The sequence below is a fragment of the Polypterus senegalus genome, chromosome 2 (assembly GCF_016835505.1).
Source record: "Polypterus senegalus isolate Bchr_013 chromosome 2, ASM1683550v1, whole genome shotgun sequence".
Taxonomy (NCBI): domain Eukaryota; kingdom Metazoa; phylum Chordata; class Cladistia; order Polypteriformes; family Polypteridae; genus Polypterus; species Polypterus senegalus.
The window spans coordinates 194,380,067-194,397,830 of NC_053155.1; the positions used below are offsets into that span (position 1 = coordinate 194,380,067).

General features: G+C 37.6%; 1 long non-coding RNA gene across 3 annotated transcripts in view; it reads left to right on the forward strand.

Annotated features, from left to right (window-relative positions):
* The window catches only part of LOC120523633, a 40,872-nt gene that overhangs the window by 884 nt on the left and 22,224 nt on the right, over positions 1-17,764 (forward strand). For 2 of the 3 annotated variants that reach the window (XR_005632673.1, XR_005632672.1), the window contains exons 2-3: positions 6-89; positions 14,472-14,660. This is a non-coding gene — a long non-coding RNA (uncharacterized LOC120523633). Of the gene's footprint in view, positions 1-5; positions 90-14,471; positions 15,371-17,764 lie in introns of those variants that run through there. The other variant, XR_005632671.1, reaches the window with a different exon arrangement.

Genomic DNA, 17,764 nt, shown 5'->3' on the forward strand with positions numbered 1-17,764 from the left:
TCTAGTGTTGTGAAAATATGGCGGATTTTGATACTTACCACCGTTTCTCCCAGGGTTTAAAAATTGAAACTCATCTTTAGAACAACAAGGTAGGAAAATCTGGTCAGTTAAAAGTGTGTAAGCATGTCAACATTGAAATGGCAGGTTCAAAGTTTACTTCTAAGATATAGTACCGTTTACCGTTTACATACAATATTAATTTGGTTGTTTAAACTGAACTTTTCAAAATTTCACAGAAGTAAATTTTAATGTGCTTTTAAAGTAAATTAGTGTGATACAGAAATGAGCATTTTCAAATACTGATTAAAGATGAGTGTGCATGTAGAAAAGAACTGAAAATCTCATACTGACCTTTAAGGATTTTGTCACTCTTTATCCTTCCGCTGTGAAACATTCTAACCTGTCATTGTTTGCACATGTCTTAAACAACTATTATCATACACTGATAATTTCTGTATTATCTATAGCTATTATTTATTATATTACATATCTTACACATCAATATTGCTGCTACTTCTTTGTCCTATCTTTGCACAATGTATTATCTTGTTTGTGTTTTAATTTTTTAATTTAAAAATTTTAATTCTATTTTTAATTTATTATTTGTACATCATGTTGTTACACTGTGGACCCTGAGCTTTGCAATTTCATCTATCTATATACTTGTATATATGGTTGTGATGACAATAAAGTTCACTTTGACTTTGACTTTGGCTTTGATATGAACTTGTTTATATCAGATATTCCCAGCTGCATAGGGCAATAAGGGTGTATGCAATACGGTTTATGGTTTACACTTCCATTTTTTTTTAAATGAACTGTCTGAAATATTCATACTGTATATCAGTTAATGTCTCCTACTGTACATTGTGTTTGTATACATGCTATTATAACATTAAGTTATTAAATGCATTTTTATTCTGCTGTCTTCAAACTGCAGGCATTCAAGCAGCTGTTCACATTTATAAAATAAATACATTCAATTCCATGGTATTTGCTTTATACCAAGGGTTCTCAGGCTTTTGTCTTAGCATGCCACCACCAGGAATTTAACTGCTCCAAAGTACCACCATTTTCTTGATCTTAAACTGCTAATTCCTGGCCTGTTTTTGGTAAAACTAAAGGTGATACACTATTTAATATTGTATTTAAAGATACAAACAAGGTATTACAGGGTGTTTTTGTGTCTATGTTTGTGTCTCCTATTTTTTTATTATGTACTGCACACCTAATGGTTTATTCATTATTTTTAATGTATTAACAATAGTGTGGTCTGATATGGAATAGAAATTAGAGAGTTGTCATCCTTGTACTTCACAAAAATGCATAGTTCAGAATTCAAATTTTCTGTGTGACAGAGAGAAAGTGATTTGTAGAAAGTAACAAAAATGGGGGCTTTTTATTTGAGGGAGTTTAGTGTGGGATTTATAAAAAATTATATGATCATTGCAGACTACCTGATTTATCTTAATATGTATGTACTAAAATTATACACTTAGAGTTTCTGCCCTTTAACTGAAAAATACTGTTTGAAAAATACTGAAAAGTTAAAATATTGTCATGTCATTGCCATGACAATGAATACATGTCAAAATAACGAAGAATATTTGAATCTGCACAATCTCTTTAAAGAAGCTTTTGTATAGAAATGCTCCTTCCAAATTAGTAATTCATAAATGTACTGTGGGTTGCAAGCCAATGTTTTATACACATGTACCCTTAAATGTAAACATTTAAGTATGCATGCAAACATATTTTTTTTTAATTCATGGATTTTAGTGCTCGTAAAGTTTGGTGTGGTAAACTAGTCTAAAGTTAGGCCAGATAGCTGCAGAGAAGTAGAAAACAAAACTCCAGTTTAAAGAGGCAGTTAGAAAAGAAAATATGTGAGCTCCCAAATAAAATCAGTCTGTACTCAAAATTATTGCCAAACCACTCCGAGCCCATTGTGCAATGTACTAAGTTGGCGAGAAACAGACACGTGACCTTGGAAAGTATACAGTGAAGGTCAGGCATTCCATGAATTGTTAAGTGTGTCATATTTTAAAGTCCCCTTTGAAAGCTAAATAGGATGACAATTTATCAAAACAGAATCAAAAGCAACTCCTGGGGACAATTCCCGTGATTACAGAGAAAGAAAAAAACATTTTAATAGTATACATTGGCAGTTTATGTTCATGTAAATTACACATCATTTAAAGGATTTCATATTTTGCATGACTTGAAGGTGTACTCATTATTTATAACTGCAGAGTGCTGAATGCATTCATTGAGAGCAGATAAGACACCACTCCTAAAAATGAAAAAATTGTTCTTCATGTTGTGTTAAATCATAGTACAATAGAAATAACCACTTAGAATGAGAGAAAAGATGAATTTTAACTTCATGTCATTTAAAACAAAAATCAGGGAAAAGGGCACGATGTACTATAAATAAATATATAGATTCTTAGAATCAAACCTTAATACTTTGTTTTATATGTTAGATTTATTTTCCTTATAGATGCAGTACAATTTAAATGAAACTTAAGGTGTCTCCTAATGGTAGACAGTGTTCTAAGATTTTTCAGTTTTCAAAGACAGAGGTTTAGAGGTAAGATAATTCTACTTAGTAATCTTTTCACTGGAAAGTGGTGACATGTGGCATATTAATTAGCATATGCAAGTAAGAATTTTACTAAGTTCTACATATATAATGACCCTACACACATATCTTTCTATTATAAAAATAAATCTTGGGAGGTAGACTAGAGAGACGAGACATGATCTTCTTAGAAGACAATTTGACATCCCGCGAAAGACACATTAACGTGACGCAAGACAAGGCAGTGAGACAACATTTAAAACAAGTTCATGGACATCTAAACTAGCAGTTGTTGGAATGCTTTTGGCAGACACACTTCATGTGCTCCCAGCTCTTAAAACACCGACAGGCAACAAGCAGAACACGCAGCTCGCCAGCAGCAGCAAACCAGCAGATGATCCGACCGCTTCTCCTTTGTGTGCATTCAGCAAATCCCCACCCCCCTTCACAACGTGAGCGGCAGAGATGCGAAGTGGCAAAAGGACAGCTGTTGTACAGGCTTTTAAATGATCAACGTGCAGCACAACAAACAGGACACTCAGCTGGCCAGCAGCAGCAGCAGAAAGACAGCAACTGTTCTGACGGCATGTGTTCAGCTGCCCCCCCTTCACAATGTGTGCAACGTTATACGTCCTGTGAGAAAGAGATTTTTAGTTATACAAATAATTGTGTAGTAAAATCAGTACGCTTTTCAATGAAATATTGAAATATTAGCACTGATTTAGTAAAGAAATGAGTAGGCTGTTGATAGCTATGGTAATGTCTCGTGTACAACTGGATTTTTTTTTCTTTGCTGCATTAATGGTTGTTTATGGGTAGTTGACTTGTAAAAAAAGATGAAACGTTGATCCTACTTGTTTTTTCAATGCTAATTAAAAAAATAACAAAAAAATCTTACAGTTTACACAGTAATACATCCCTGGAAATGAACTGAACTGTTAGTTATTTCATAAATTGGTAAAGTGTATCCCAGAAGTTGTTTTATAAATACATTAGACTATAGAAACCTACCTTGTTATTCCTAAATAGAATGCTGTTTTAAAGACATCGGATCTATTTATACAAAAATCACAAAATGCATATATGTGATCATATCTTTAAAGTGGTACTCGTCTAATACAGGGCATGTTGCATAAATTTGAGGGACCCATAAGTTAAATAGCTGAATTTCACATATCATGAGTGAATTTTTTTAAAACTGGAGATTTGTTAACACCAGCAGCAGTCACTTTAATCGGAAAATATAGTAAACTTGCATACCAAATATTACTATTAACTAATCAAGTAAGCCACCATTTAAACGCCAGATGCAAGAATGGCACAAAGCCTGACTGTCTGGCAAGAGGCATAATAAAATTAACTAAAAAATTATGAAAGACTTTTAGGTAACAAACCAAACATTTTTAATCTAAAATGCATTCTTCTTCTTCTTTTGGTGCTCCCATTAGGGGTTGCCACAGCAGATCATTTTCTTCCATATCTTCCTGTCCTCTGCATCTTGCTCTGTTACACCCATCACCTGCATGTCCTCTATTATCACCACATCCATAAACCTCCACTTAGGCCGTATTTATCACTATAATTAGTGTTGCAAAGTTTTTGTAATTAATTCGAGAAACAGATACACAAAGAAAACAAGATTATGGATTATCTTTGAAACATATAATTTTACTTATGTTTTTTCTTTTTGGATCAGCTTTTTATTTCATTTTGTTCTTTAACAATCATGTAAGTCACAAGATGATGCCACAATGATCTTTTGGCGCATAACATATTTGTGCTACATACGTTAATAAAACTTAAAAATACAAAAACATACAGTACATGAAGAACCACATAAAAATCAGAAGTTTAAAATATTACAGTTCCCTCCTTTAGCCCATCACAATTGGAATATGGAATATCATTTGTGCTGAATTAAGTAAATAAATCATTTATGAATTAAATAATCACATGAAAAAGTGCCTTAACATATATTAATGAAATTGTGAAAAACATTTTCAAAGTCGGTTTATTTATAGAGCACATTTAAAGCAACATCAGTAATGCTGTAGCCAAAGTGCTTTTCAATGAATTATACAATAAACATAAATAAAATAAATAGAATACATTACAATAAAAACACAATACAAACCAGCAGTAAATTGAAACACATAAATGAAGGAAGGAAACATCAGTATCTCTAAAGGTCACGGAAAGCTAGAGAATAGAAATGCGTCTTTAATCAGGTTTTAAATAGTTCAATTGAAGGTGACTCCTTAGTGTAATTAGGTAATGAATTCCACACACGATGTGCAGCAGCTGCAAAGGCCTTATCCCCCTCAGTTGTGCGCTTAGTATGAGGGACAACTGACTGGTATATCTAAGTTCCCTAGGTGGCTGGTGTATAACACACAATTCAGATAAATAAGTGGGAGCATACCCATGCATTGATTTAAAAACCAGCAGCAAAATTTTAAAATCAATTTTGAAACTAACAGGTAACCAGTGTAAAGAGACAAAAATTGGAGAAATAGAATCAAACTTTCTTGCCCCGACCAAAAAACAGGCAGCACCATTCTGGACCAACTGCAGCCTGAGTGTCAGGGATGTGCTTATCCCAGAATGCAACAAGTTGCAGTAATCAAGCCCAGAAAAGATGAAAACATGAGTAACTGTTTCAAGATTCCTAAAAGACGAAGCTGGAAAAAGCAACACTTGATCAAAGAATTTATCTGTTTCTCAAAAGAGAGGTTACTGTAAAAAATAACCCCAAGATTCCAAACATGGGGTTTGCAAAAGTCCACAAAAGAGCCAAGGAGTTCAAAACCAGTATGAGCTTTGGCAGGAGGACCAGCTATCAGCTCTTCCATTTTATTTTGATTAAGATCAAGAAAATTGTCATCCATTCAGGATCTTAGTTTTATAAGACAATTGTACAGCTGATTCATTGCTGAGTTACACACAGGAATATAGACTTGCATGTCATCAGCATAACAATGAAAAGAAACATTAAACTTCCCAAAATAGTTTCTATGGGATGAAGATAAATAGAAAATAAAATAGGATCCCTGGGGAACACCACATTTAACAGGAGCAGTAGACTAAAAAGAGGAAGCGAATGGTCAACAGTGTAAAAACCTGCAGGAAGGTCAAGGAGGACAAGGACTGCTGCCCCACCTAAGTCGGTAATAAGAGAGAGGTCATTAATTAATTTCAGGAAAGTAGTATCAACACCATGAAAACACCTAAAGCCAGATTGGTAGATCTCTAAAAAATTATTAGGGTTAAGATGATCAACCTATTGATTATAAATAATTCTTTCTAATATTTTAGCCAAAAGTGGTAATTGGGAAATCAGGTGAAAATGACCTAACACACCAGAATCTTTTTAAGACAGGGAGTTGCACCACTGCATTTTTAAAAAATGAGGGCACAATCCCCTCACTAATAGAACCATTTATAATAGCCAACAATGCTGGGCCCAAAGTGCTGTATCAAAAGCTTCCATAAGGAGTCTTGGTGGAACAACATTAAGTGGACAAAAAGTAGATTTAAGTATGTCAATGATACTTTTTAACTATGAAAGTGAAACCACATGAAAGGATTCCAAAACAATGCCATGATTAACAACAGGGAGTACCTAACCTGTTGCAACAATGCCAGTGTGGACAATATCGATTTTCCTGACAAAGAATGAAAGAAACTGCTCACATGAATGAAAGGTACTATTTAATCCCGTCTCTGAATGAGTGTAAATAGCCACATTAATTGCATTAAATAAGGCCTTGGATTTCTTAGAATGAGAAGATATCCAATCTGAGAAGTAATAATGTTTACATTTCTTAGCTGCCTCCTGGAAGTTGAACAGAGAATTCCCAAAATTCTGTTTAGATACAGTCAGTCTGCCCTTCTTCCAGCTCCGTTCAGCCATCCTGCAGGCACAGCACATCTGCCATGTGGGTGTCATTAAGTCATGGAGTAGGTCATCCCTTTTAATAGCATATTTTGAGGGGAGAGATAGAGCGTAAAACAGTTTTACATGATGAATTTAAAGCTAAGACAGAATCATAAATACTATCATACTGGCCTTGTAGATCAAAACTGGAAAACATTGTTTTAAAATCAGATATAATAGAAGAATTTAAAAAGCGAGAGTAACATGGAACACAGCTTGCAGTTGCAACATCAACAGTAATATTAAAATCCATCAGAGAAAAATGATCAGTAAAATGAATATCATATACAGTGGTGTGAAAAACTATTTGCCCCCTTCCTGATTTCTTATTCTTTTGCATGTTAGTCACACAAAATGTTTCTGATCATCAAACACATTTAACCATTAGTCAAATATAACACAAGTAAACACAAAATGCAGTTTTAAAATGATGGTTTTTATTATTTAGGGAGAAAAAAATCCAAACCTACATGGCCCTGTGTGAAAAAGGAATTGCCCCCTTGTTAAAAAATAACCTAACTGTGGTGTATCACACCTGAGTTCAATTTCCATAGCCACCCCCAGGCCTGATTACTGCCACACCTGTTTCAATCAAGAAATCACTTAAATAGGAGCTGCCTGACACAGAGAAGTAGATCAAAAGCACCTCAAAAGCTAGACATCATGCCAAGATCCAAAGAAATTCAGGAACAAATGAGAACAGAAGTAATTGAGATCTATCAGTCTGGTAAAGGTTATAAAGCCATTTCTAAAGCTTTGGGACTCCAGCGAACCACAGTGAGAGCCATTATCCACAAATGGAAAAAAAACATGGAACAGTGGTGAACCTTCCCAGGAATGGCCGGCTGACCAAAATTACCCCAAAAGCGCAGAGACGACTCATCGGAGAGGTCACAAAAGACCCCAGGACAACGTCTAAAGAACTGCAGGCCTCACTTGCCTCAATTAAGGTCAGTGTTCACGACTCCACCATAAGAAAGAGACTGGGCAAAAACGGCCTGCATGACAGATTTCCAAGACGCAAACCACTGTTAAGCAAAAAGAACATTAGGGCACGTCTCAATTTTGCTAAGAAACATCTCAATGATTGCCAAGACTTTTGGGAAAATACCTTGTGGACTGATGAGACAAAAGTTGAACTTTTTGGAAGGCAAATGTCCCGTTACATCTGGCGTAAAAGGAACACAGCATTTCAGAAAAAGAACATCATACCAACAGTTAAATATGGTGGTGGTAGTGTGATGGTCTGGGGTTGTTTTGCTGCTTCAGGACCTGGAAGGCTTGCTGTGATAGATGGAACCATGAATTCTACTGCCTACCAAAAATCCTGAAGGAGAATGTCCGGCCATCTGTTCGTCAACTCAAGCTGAAGTGATCTTGGGTGCTGCAACAGGACAATGACCCAAAACACACCAGCAAATCCACCTCTGAATGGCCAAAGAAAAACAAAATGAAGACTTTGGAGTGGCCTAGTCAAAGTCCTGACCTGAATCCAATTGAGATGCTATGGCATGACCTTAAAAAGGCGGTTCATGCTAGAAAACCCTCAAATAAAGCTGAATTACAACAATTCTGCAAAGATGAGTGGGCCAAAATTCCTCCAGAGCGCTGTAAAAGACTCATTGCAAGTTATCGCAAACGCTTGATTGCAGTTATTGCTGTTGAGGGTGGCCCAACCAGTTATTAGGTTCAGGGGGCAATTACTTTTTCACACAGGGCCATGTAAGTTTGGATTTTTTTTTTCTCCCTAAATAATAAAAGCCATCATTTAAAAACTGCATTTTGTGTTTACTTGTGTTATATTTGATTAATGGTTAAATGTGTTTGATGATCAGAAACATTTTGTGTGACTAACATGCAAAAGAATAAGAAATCAGGAAGGGGGCAAATAGTTTTTCACACCACTGTATATCAGTGTTATTAATTGAAATACCATGTGTAAGAACGAGATCAAGGATGTGACCAAGAAAATAAGTTAGGGCATTAGTATGCTGGATAAAATCAAATGAATCCAATAATGATACAAAGTTATTAACCAAATGTTTAGATTGACAACAGACATGTATGTTAAAATCGCTAACAGTAAGTACTTTATCATATTAACATGTAATATCAGCCAAGAGATCTGAAAATTCAGAAATGAACACATCATTAATTACAGGAGTCCTATAAACCACAGCACACGGCAAAGAGGAAGAGCTACACATGAAAAGTTGCAGTTCAAAGGTACTAAACAGACCCCTAGTAAGGCTTCAACATGGAAACAAGCTTTTAATAACATTGGCAAGCCCCCCAACCACCACGATGAGGCAGCCAAGGAGAGTTCAAAAATAAATTACCTGGAGATACCAAGTCAGTAAAACAAGAAAAGTCACCATTAATAATCTAGGTCTCGTTAATAAAAAATAAATCCAGTTTCTTTTTCTAGTCTGACTGAGCTCATTGTGATTGTACCAGATTTCACAAAGGAGTTTACTTTGGCTTTAGGTTTTGTTTTTGGTTGTTGCTCAGATTTTTTGAATGTCATGTCTTGCTATTCTGAGGCACTTGAGCAGCTTTGAACAACTTTCTTCTGTCCTTGCCTTGGGTGTTATCACTATGCATTATTATGAAGTTTCTCATGCTGACTGACCTACACTGATTTTTTACAATGTGATGTATTTGTGACTCAGCCTTCTTCACCATGTCCATGACTTCCTTTCTGTCCTCATTAGGGTTTTAAGGTGGCTTGCCACCATGTACTGCATCACTTTTTCCAGCAATCACGTAATCCTGCTTAGGTAGTGTCATACTATATTCTAAGCCACCTACATAATACATTAATAGTGCTGTTGATTATGTCCTCAAGACCTCAACCAGTGTAAATGGATTTGCTTCAAGCATTAAGAGTCCAGGGAGCTTGTGAGATGGCATAAGTTAGTAAATCCGGGCCTTGTATTTGCCAGGTAACTCTTGACTTGTTCATCAATGCTTTTCTGATCCTGCCTTTTTAATTAAAAAACTGTTGTGCTTTTCAGAGGACAGCTGAATATTTTCTACAGACTATTTAATGACTGTTCCATGAATAATCAGAACTGCATATCACATATAAAGAAATGAAAACATATCAAATGTTGTCCTTCTCTTCAGCTCCGGAAAAGTACATTGTGCTGACCCAGGTTGTGATGTTAAGATTCATTTGCACTCAGTATAAAAAGTGTCACCCTGCAAGATCCACTTGTTACCTTATTCTGTGCCAGGGGTTACTATGAAAGAAACATACAGCCTATATTTTGTATACTGTAGCAGCTTTCTATAGCCAGCAACATCCTGCGGTACTTTACAAGTACACATTGTTAGTATACAACTGATCATATGTATGTTTTTTACAGTTTTTGCTTAGGCAGGTTAGGTGATGTGTTCAGGGTCATTTAATAGCTCAGGAACAAGAACTGAATCAACATCTTTCAGGTTTATAGTTTAGTTCAATGCCACTACGTCACACTGAACACAGAAGGTCAAATGTAATTACTTCTGATATAGGCTAGTTAGATATACACTGAGACGACACCCCTCTCGGTTGCATTTCCTCACTTAAAACTGCTTCAGATAAACTTGGGCTGCTGGTCTGAAAGTGCAGAGTACAACCATCTTGAACAAAAGATAAACTAAAGGAGAACACCCTTCTCACTCGAGACTAATCAGCCTTCTGACTGCAAGAGCAACATGTTTAATAGTATACCTTCTAAATGTTAGCCTCACAACACCCGTCCCTCCCACCCTAAGCGAAACCAGATGAGCCACCAAATGTTGCCAGTGAAAAATTTGCTGAAGCAGTGCACATCTCGATTGCATGTCCTCATTCTGAACTGCTGGGCATGAAAGCAGGGTGCTTTTGCGAGAGTGCAGAGTATAACTGTCTTAGCCATTTGAGATAAAGAAGAATTACTGCTATGTATCTATCCCACAGTGACTAATTGGGTTTCTCAATGCAGGGGCATCTTCTTTTGGCAGTGGGCTCGCTCCATTTCCACCTCACTACATAAGATAGATAGATAGATAGATAGATAGATAGATAGATAGATAGATAGATAGATAGATAGATAGATAGATACTTTATTAATCCCAAGGGGAAATTCACATAAACTGTTGTCCAAAGGATTGTAGAGTGTCTCTTTGCTTTTGTTTCATCGAAAGTGTTCAGCATTACTGAAACAGTGCATCTGATAATAATTCATCTCTTCACCATAATTTGGTTACAGTATTACCTCCAACCACTTAATAATGTGGTACAGAGCTGTAAGATTTGAGAAAGTCCAGTAACAACTCATTCATTCCCTGTTCAGGTGAGTGACGCTTGTCACTTAAGATTACACCCTTTCTTCCCTGATGTACCAATGCTTGAGTTATTAATGGTGCCCTATTAACCACTGAGAATGAAACATGTCTTGGCTGCCAATCTAGAGCACGATGATTATTCTGAACTCATAGATGTTTTCTCCTTTTTTGGAAAACATACATCATCTGGAAATCTCCGCAGCAGTGCCACATTACTTCTCTGCCAGTTCCTTTTCAAAAGTCTTCTGAGTCAATGCAGTTCTTTTGGTTAGTGGTTGTACACTCAGTAGGATGCACAACCAAGGACTAGCCACTAGTCCTAATTCCATCTCTCTCTTTGTAAAGAGGTGTATGTTAGTAAAGTCAGCTGTCCTCTGGTTGGCCTAAGCTCTGTTTAAAAAGTATCTGAGACTAAATATAGGGTTTGGTCTTAGCAAATGAAAGATGGATTGCCACTCTTAACTTTTTTTTCTGTTTGCTGTCTTTCCAGTTGTCACTGCTCTGTTCTTATTTGTCAACTAATCTATTTCTGGCTGCAACAGTCTTAAAACAGGGCAGAGTAGTTGTAAGATATATCATGGATGAAATATGAAGAATTTATTTATACTACAAAATACTATCCAGGCACTTTACACTGTAACAGATTACTTATGTACTTTATGTTTATGATCAACACATAGGACTAATGTTAGAACTGCTGCCTCATACACTAGCACCCTTGGTTCAAATCCTATGCCCAATTGTTCTCTTAGTTAAGTTTGGACTTTCTTCTATGCCTGTGTATGTTTTTCTCATACATCCTCAAAGATGTATAGGTTAGTGTAATTAGTGATTCTGAATTAGCTCTGTGAGTATTTGTTGTGTAGGCATGAAGGACTGGGGCCAGGTTCATTGAGGCCTTGCACCCAATGCCGCAGGAATTAAATGCAGCCCCTTGTACCCCTGACTTAGATTAAGCAATATTGACAATGTATGTATGTTTGTTATTAAGGCGGCATGGTGGCAGCGATTGGCATTGTTGTTACACTAGGAGACTGGGTTAATGTTGCTGCCTGTTTACCATGTGGATGGCACCATGTCCCCTGTAAGATATAAGTATCTTATTTTAGATTACTAGGACAACTTCAGAGTGAGAGTCACTTCTGGGTCAGTGACATCAGGTTGCCACCAATTGGAGAAGGGCATTATCACTGGGTGCACTGTATCAGTCATCTTCTTTGTCCTAGCCATGAACAAGGTAGTAAAAGCTGCAGAGGTGGAGTGCAAAAGGCCCATCAACCAAGTCCAGCGTGCAACAGCCCACATTTAGAGCTTATATGGATGACCTCACAGTCAGCACATCCTCTGTACTAGGGAGTAGATGGATACTCCAAGAGATGGAGAGACTTAACAAGTGGGCAAGGATGAGCTTTAAGCCTGCTAAGTCAAGGTCACTTGATTTGAAGAGAGGTAAAGTTTCAGACAAGTTCCACTTTTCTCAGGATGTACCAAGATTCCATCTATTAATGAGAAGCCAGTCAAAAGTTTGGGAAAACTTTCTGACCCAACCTCAGAGATGTGGCAGACATCCAGGCATCCCTCAAGGAGCTGGAGACCTGGCTCAGCAAAGTGGACAGGTCTGGACTGCCTGGGAAATTCAAGTCCTGTGTATACCAATATGGCATCCGGCCTTGGATCCTCTGACCTTTGCTGGTTTATGATGTGCCCATTACATCAGCAGAGACAATGGAGAGAAGAATCAGCGGATAAGTCCACAGGTGGCTTGGCTTCCCATACAGCCTGAGCAGTGCAGCTCTGTACAAGAACAATAGCATTCTGCATCTTCCTTTCAACAGCATCATGGAAGAGTTTATGATCTCCCCTTCTAGAGAAGCACTGCAGTATAGACTCTCGCAAGGACACTAAAGTCTCAGCAGCAGGCATTGAGATACAGATCAGGAAATGGAGTGCTACTAGGGAGCTGGAGACAGCAAAGAGAGTCTGCGGCACAAGGCTGTGGTGGGGGCAGTGCCATGGAAAGATCAGGATTGGGCAGCTTTCCAATGCATCAGTATAACAAGGTCCAGGGCAAGGAGAGGTGACTGCTTGTCCAGGAAAAGGGGAGAGCAGCAATGGACAGGGGTAGAACCAGCATGATGGCAGGCATGAGGCAGCAGGGAGCTTGGATGAGATGGGAGAGTGCAATGGAACAAAAGCTTGCTTGGACAGACATCTTACGAGCAAAGCCCCAGCGCATTAAATTCCTAATCTAAGCTGTATATGACATCTTACCTAGCCCTTGGGACAAGGCTGCTGTGAGAGAGGGACACTCAAACACACCCTGAGTATCTGTCCAAAGGCCCAAGGTGAGGGTGGCTACTGGTGGTGCCATGACCAGTTGCTAAAAGCAGTTGCTAAGAGTGCCCCCTCAGCCATAACAATAAGTAGGCCCCACGTTCCCCCCAGGAAGCAGATAACATCCATCAAGGCAGGTAGGCAGCTGAAACTGCAGCCTAGAGATGCTGCTTGTCTACTTTCCACCGCACAGGACTGGCAGATAATGGTAGACATGGGCAAGCAACTTAAGTTTCCAGCACATAACTCAGCAACATCATTGTGACCATATATTGTGATTCTGTCAGAGGCATCAGAAGAGCTTGCCTGATGGAATTGACTATGCACTGAGAAGATCATATAGAGGAGGCCTTTGAGAGGTAGCTGGCCAAATACCAAGGGCTTCTGGAGGATTGCCGAAGAAGGGGTGGCAGGTACACTGCCATCCAGTGGAAGCAGGCTGCAGAGGCTTCTCCGGCTGCTCTCTCTACAGAGTCTACATACACCCTGCTGGGCATGAGTGGGTCACTCAGAGGGACAGCCATCAGGATTGCAGTGGAGGCAGCAGAAAGAACCTCCAGGTGCCTTAATGCTGCTGGGACAATCAACCCCTGCTGGGTCACCTGGCTGATGGTGTTTGATGTTGTGAGACCGAAAATACCGAATGAACCCAGGAAACATCACTGATGATGCATCCCAAGCATCACCTCTTTTTAGATTAAAAATTGCATTGATCACATATTTAAGAATTTATATGATATTTATTGAGAAAATATACAATAATAAAATGAGGAATTTGGTCTCATGGCATTTTATGTATCATTCAATAATAGAATTATTTTATAAATTACAATTTCATATGGGGACAGGTATTATTCCTTTTGAAAATAAAAAAAAAACATTTTGAGAGAGGAGGAATGGTGCTCAGCATCATTAGGGTTTCTTTACATTACAAATACTCAGAATTTCCAATAATAAAAAAATGAACTCAAAAATATAACATATATCTTTTATATAATTTCCATTTTGTGTTTTTGTTGTAACCATGTAACATTTTATACATAAAACTTACATAACTTAGTTTTGTTTTCAATTCCTCTGTTTTTGCGTGTGCTGTGAGTTTTTATGTTTAGCACTGCAGCTTTGGGTATAAGTTAAATTATAAAAATAGTTGTTGTAAAGTGGTTATGATACCCTAAAACATTTGTTTGTTTTTGTTTTGGGCAGGAAATCTGCGCTCTTTTAGGCAAAAATTTCAAGAAACTCTCACATCTCTCAATTTCATTCAAACCTAATAATGGTTGAATTCTTTTGTTTCAGATTTTGTTACACCAGGTCATGAGTTACCAATGGAGGAAGAGCAGTGCTTTTGCCACTCAGAATCTGATTCCATGTCTTTAATCTACTAATTCAGAGCACATCACACTACTTACTTCAATTCAGAATAAGGACACGAATCCTTCTAAGAATGAGGTGCACACATTCAAGCCCTGGGGTCCTGCACTGAAGGTGAGGCTTGCTGAGGCTTTTGTAGAGTTCAACCTGTTCTTGTACCCTTCTATTGTCTTTAAACTGAAGGTCTATCAAAATGTAGGAGAGTGACATCTGAAGTTGACCAATAAAGCACTTTAGCATGTCTAAGGTTTATTGCTCTTTTAAAACAAGCTTAACTTTATAATGATAAATAATTTAAAATAATGAATTTGTATTGTTGTTTTAGTAGTTTTGTATTTTATTTCATTGTATTTTATAATAATTATTGTAATATTTTAAATGGAAGCATAAAAATATACAGGACACCAAATCAACTATTCTAGTAGCTTTGCACACACATAGGCACCAATGATCTACCGAAGACAGCCATCTGCTATCAGTTACTATCCCTAAAAGTGGCGGGTGCTATGTGACCACTTGGTTTTCATCTGTAAATGGAAATAGCTGGATGTGGTATCATTTAGTAACATGTTAGCAAGAAATCTGACATATTTTCATAGTGCTACAGCACAAAGACATACAGATATCAGTAAATAGCTGGCTTATTTTTTTATTTTTATAGGCAGTGATTTTGGGTCATTAAATCATCAGGAATTTACTAACTTTCTTCTGAAGAGTTTTAGATATCAAAATGTATATGTGGGCCAGGTTTTGTCATGTATGGCTACATGAAGGCAAGATTTTATTTTTTTATCATTAATAAAAAATCTTTTATTACTACACCATACTACTATGGACGTTTTTGAAATATGTTGTGAATTATTTTGATTTAATCTATTTTGACTGACTAACATGTTTTATTTTTGTTAATATCATTAGTTTATCTGTTTACAGGAACATACATTTTCATGTTTATATAATACATTTTTATATTACGTTTTTATGTAATGTTAAACTGCATAGCCTTTGGGAAAACTTACTTGACTCCAGTGGCAGCTGGTGAAAAAAAATTTGGGAGGGGGTGCAGTTTTTAGTGGGACAAACTGAAGCAGCACTCATCTATTTTATAGTGCCTTTCACATCTATCTATCTTTTATATAGTGCTTTTCACCTCTATTTATTATATACTTTTTGTAACTTTTCAAACCTATCTATCTGGTCATTCCATACACTCTTGTGGTGTTCATCATAGTGTGGATGCACATTTTGGCCAGACCCATAGGGCAAGTCTAGGCTAAAATATATTGTACCCTTTCTACAATACGGCCCAATCTGATGCCAGCTTGCCCATTTTTACTGTAGTCCAAAATTCCAGTCTATGACATCCACAGTCCCCTTATTTTTCCCATAACTTGTCCTATAGATGTGGAAAGGAACAGATGCACCTGCCACCCACATTTTATACTACACCTGTCTCAAAATTCCTCAGTTCTCTGCCAACTTGCCCAGTTCCCCATTCTGCTAAAACCCACACCATAATGTCTGCAACCCCACCCCCACCCCCATAATCCTCCAATAACATGACCTTCAGACTGGCCTATAACACATCAATAGTTTAAGTCAATCCATATCTTATTCTGTGTCTGCTAATAGAGCGCCCAATCCTTGGCCATTTCCACTGTTTTCCATATATCTACATCATACAATCACTAGTTCTCTGATTTTTCTCAAGTTTTGCATCTCAGTTTATCAATTATCACACCTACAGAGTCATTCCCACCCTAATTGTATTCTACACATGCTGCCAGTCTGCCCAGTCCTGTGCAGGTTTGCCAAGCTTAGCTTACATGGGCACAAATTCACATTGTAAGATCAACAGGCTCCATGTCTTAAAACATAACTCACTGCCCAACCTGTCTTGTATTTCACCCACACAACAAGTCCAACCTAAATCATATTCTATCTTTATGGTCAGGATATCTATATTTCCTGGAACATAAATTTTGGCCTCCTTTCCTTCAGGCCTGAAAATGTCTCAGTTACTTTCTGCCTAAATTGAGACCTTTCACTAAGCCTCCCAAAAAATTAGTCTCATGTTATTGTGTAGATCACTGTTTCCCAAAGTTTTTTCTGTAGTGGCACTCTGTAACCACAAACACATAACAGTATACTGTATATCTCATACAAATGTTCAACAGCCCAAAGAGGGGGGACTAATGGATAATCCGGTAAAAAAAGGAGCTTCGAGATCAACGTTCATGCACATGACACTTTGGTGGCATCTCCAAGCTGCTTCACCCCTTTGCCTGCCCCTCTCTGCCTCAGAGGCAACTCATATGCCCACTAGCCACCAGCCTTGAGAGGCTCGCTAGGATCCACGCCACCTAGGACAGATGGACTCAGCTAGTGCTCTAACATTGCAATTGTAGAGCTGCTTTTATGCCAGCCTTTCCAGGTAGTCCTGTCCTGTCTCAACCACCTGTAAAGTTTGTCCCTTTTAGATGTAGACCCAAGTGAGCTACACTATTATTTCAATGGCACGCCACTGTGCCACAACACTCTGGTTGAAAAACATTGGTTTAGATGACTGTGGCTACTTTAATGCCACTTGCTTTTTTCAGAAAGATTTTTTACGTCTCATACCCCCATCACTGTCCACAACACTTCGGTACAGACTTTTTGAAACAGCAAACAGGGAAAGCACAAAAAGGCACTACTTAACACCACATCTAGTTAGCTAACTCCATTTGTCATAACAAGAGCGAGAAAAAGTCTGTGTGTAAGCTCGTCTTCTTTTTTTCTTCAAGTGAATGATTTATGAAGGGGTGTTTCATTAAAGAAATAACTGGATTTTCTGAAATTCCACCTGAAGTTGCCATCTCCCTAAAATTGCCCTCGCTCATCCTTAATTATTTTATGCTGGGTGTGTACTGTGAACCATGGACATGAACATTAAATAGTCTGGCAATAATTGTTGTTCATTATTCAATTGTTCAATCACATTTGATTAAAAAAACCTAAAACAATACTAAATCTGTAAGCAACCAATTAAAGGGGAGCCTCAGTTCACCTGCTTGCCAAAATGTTAAAGGACTTACATAGACTCTCATTAGCCTGGTGTCCTTGACTCCAGAAATGCAGGTATTCACACAGAATTTAAACAAATACATGTTGCAATCAATTTTTAATAGATGTTGACATGTGCTGACACAAGGCATGTTGTGCAAATAAACAAATTT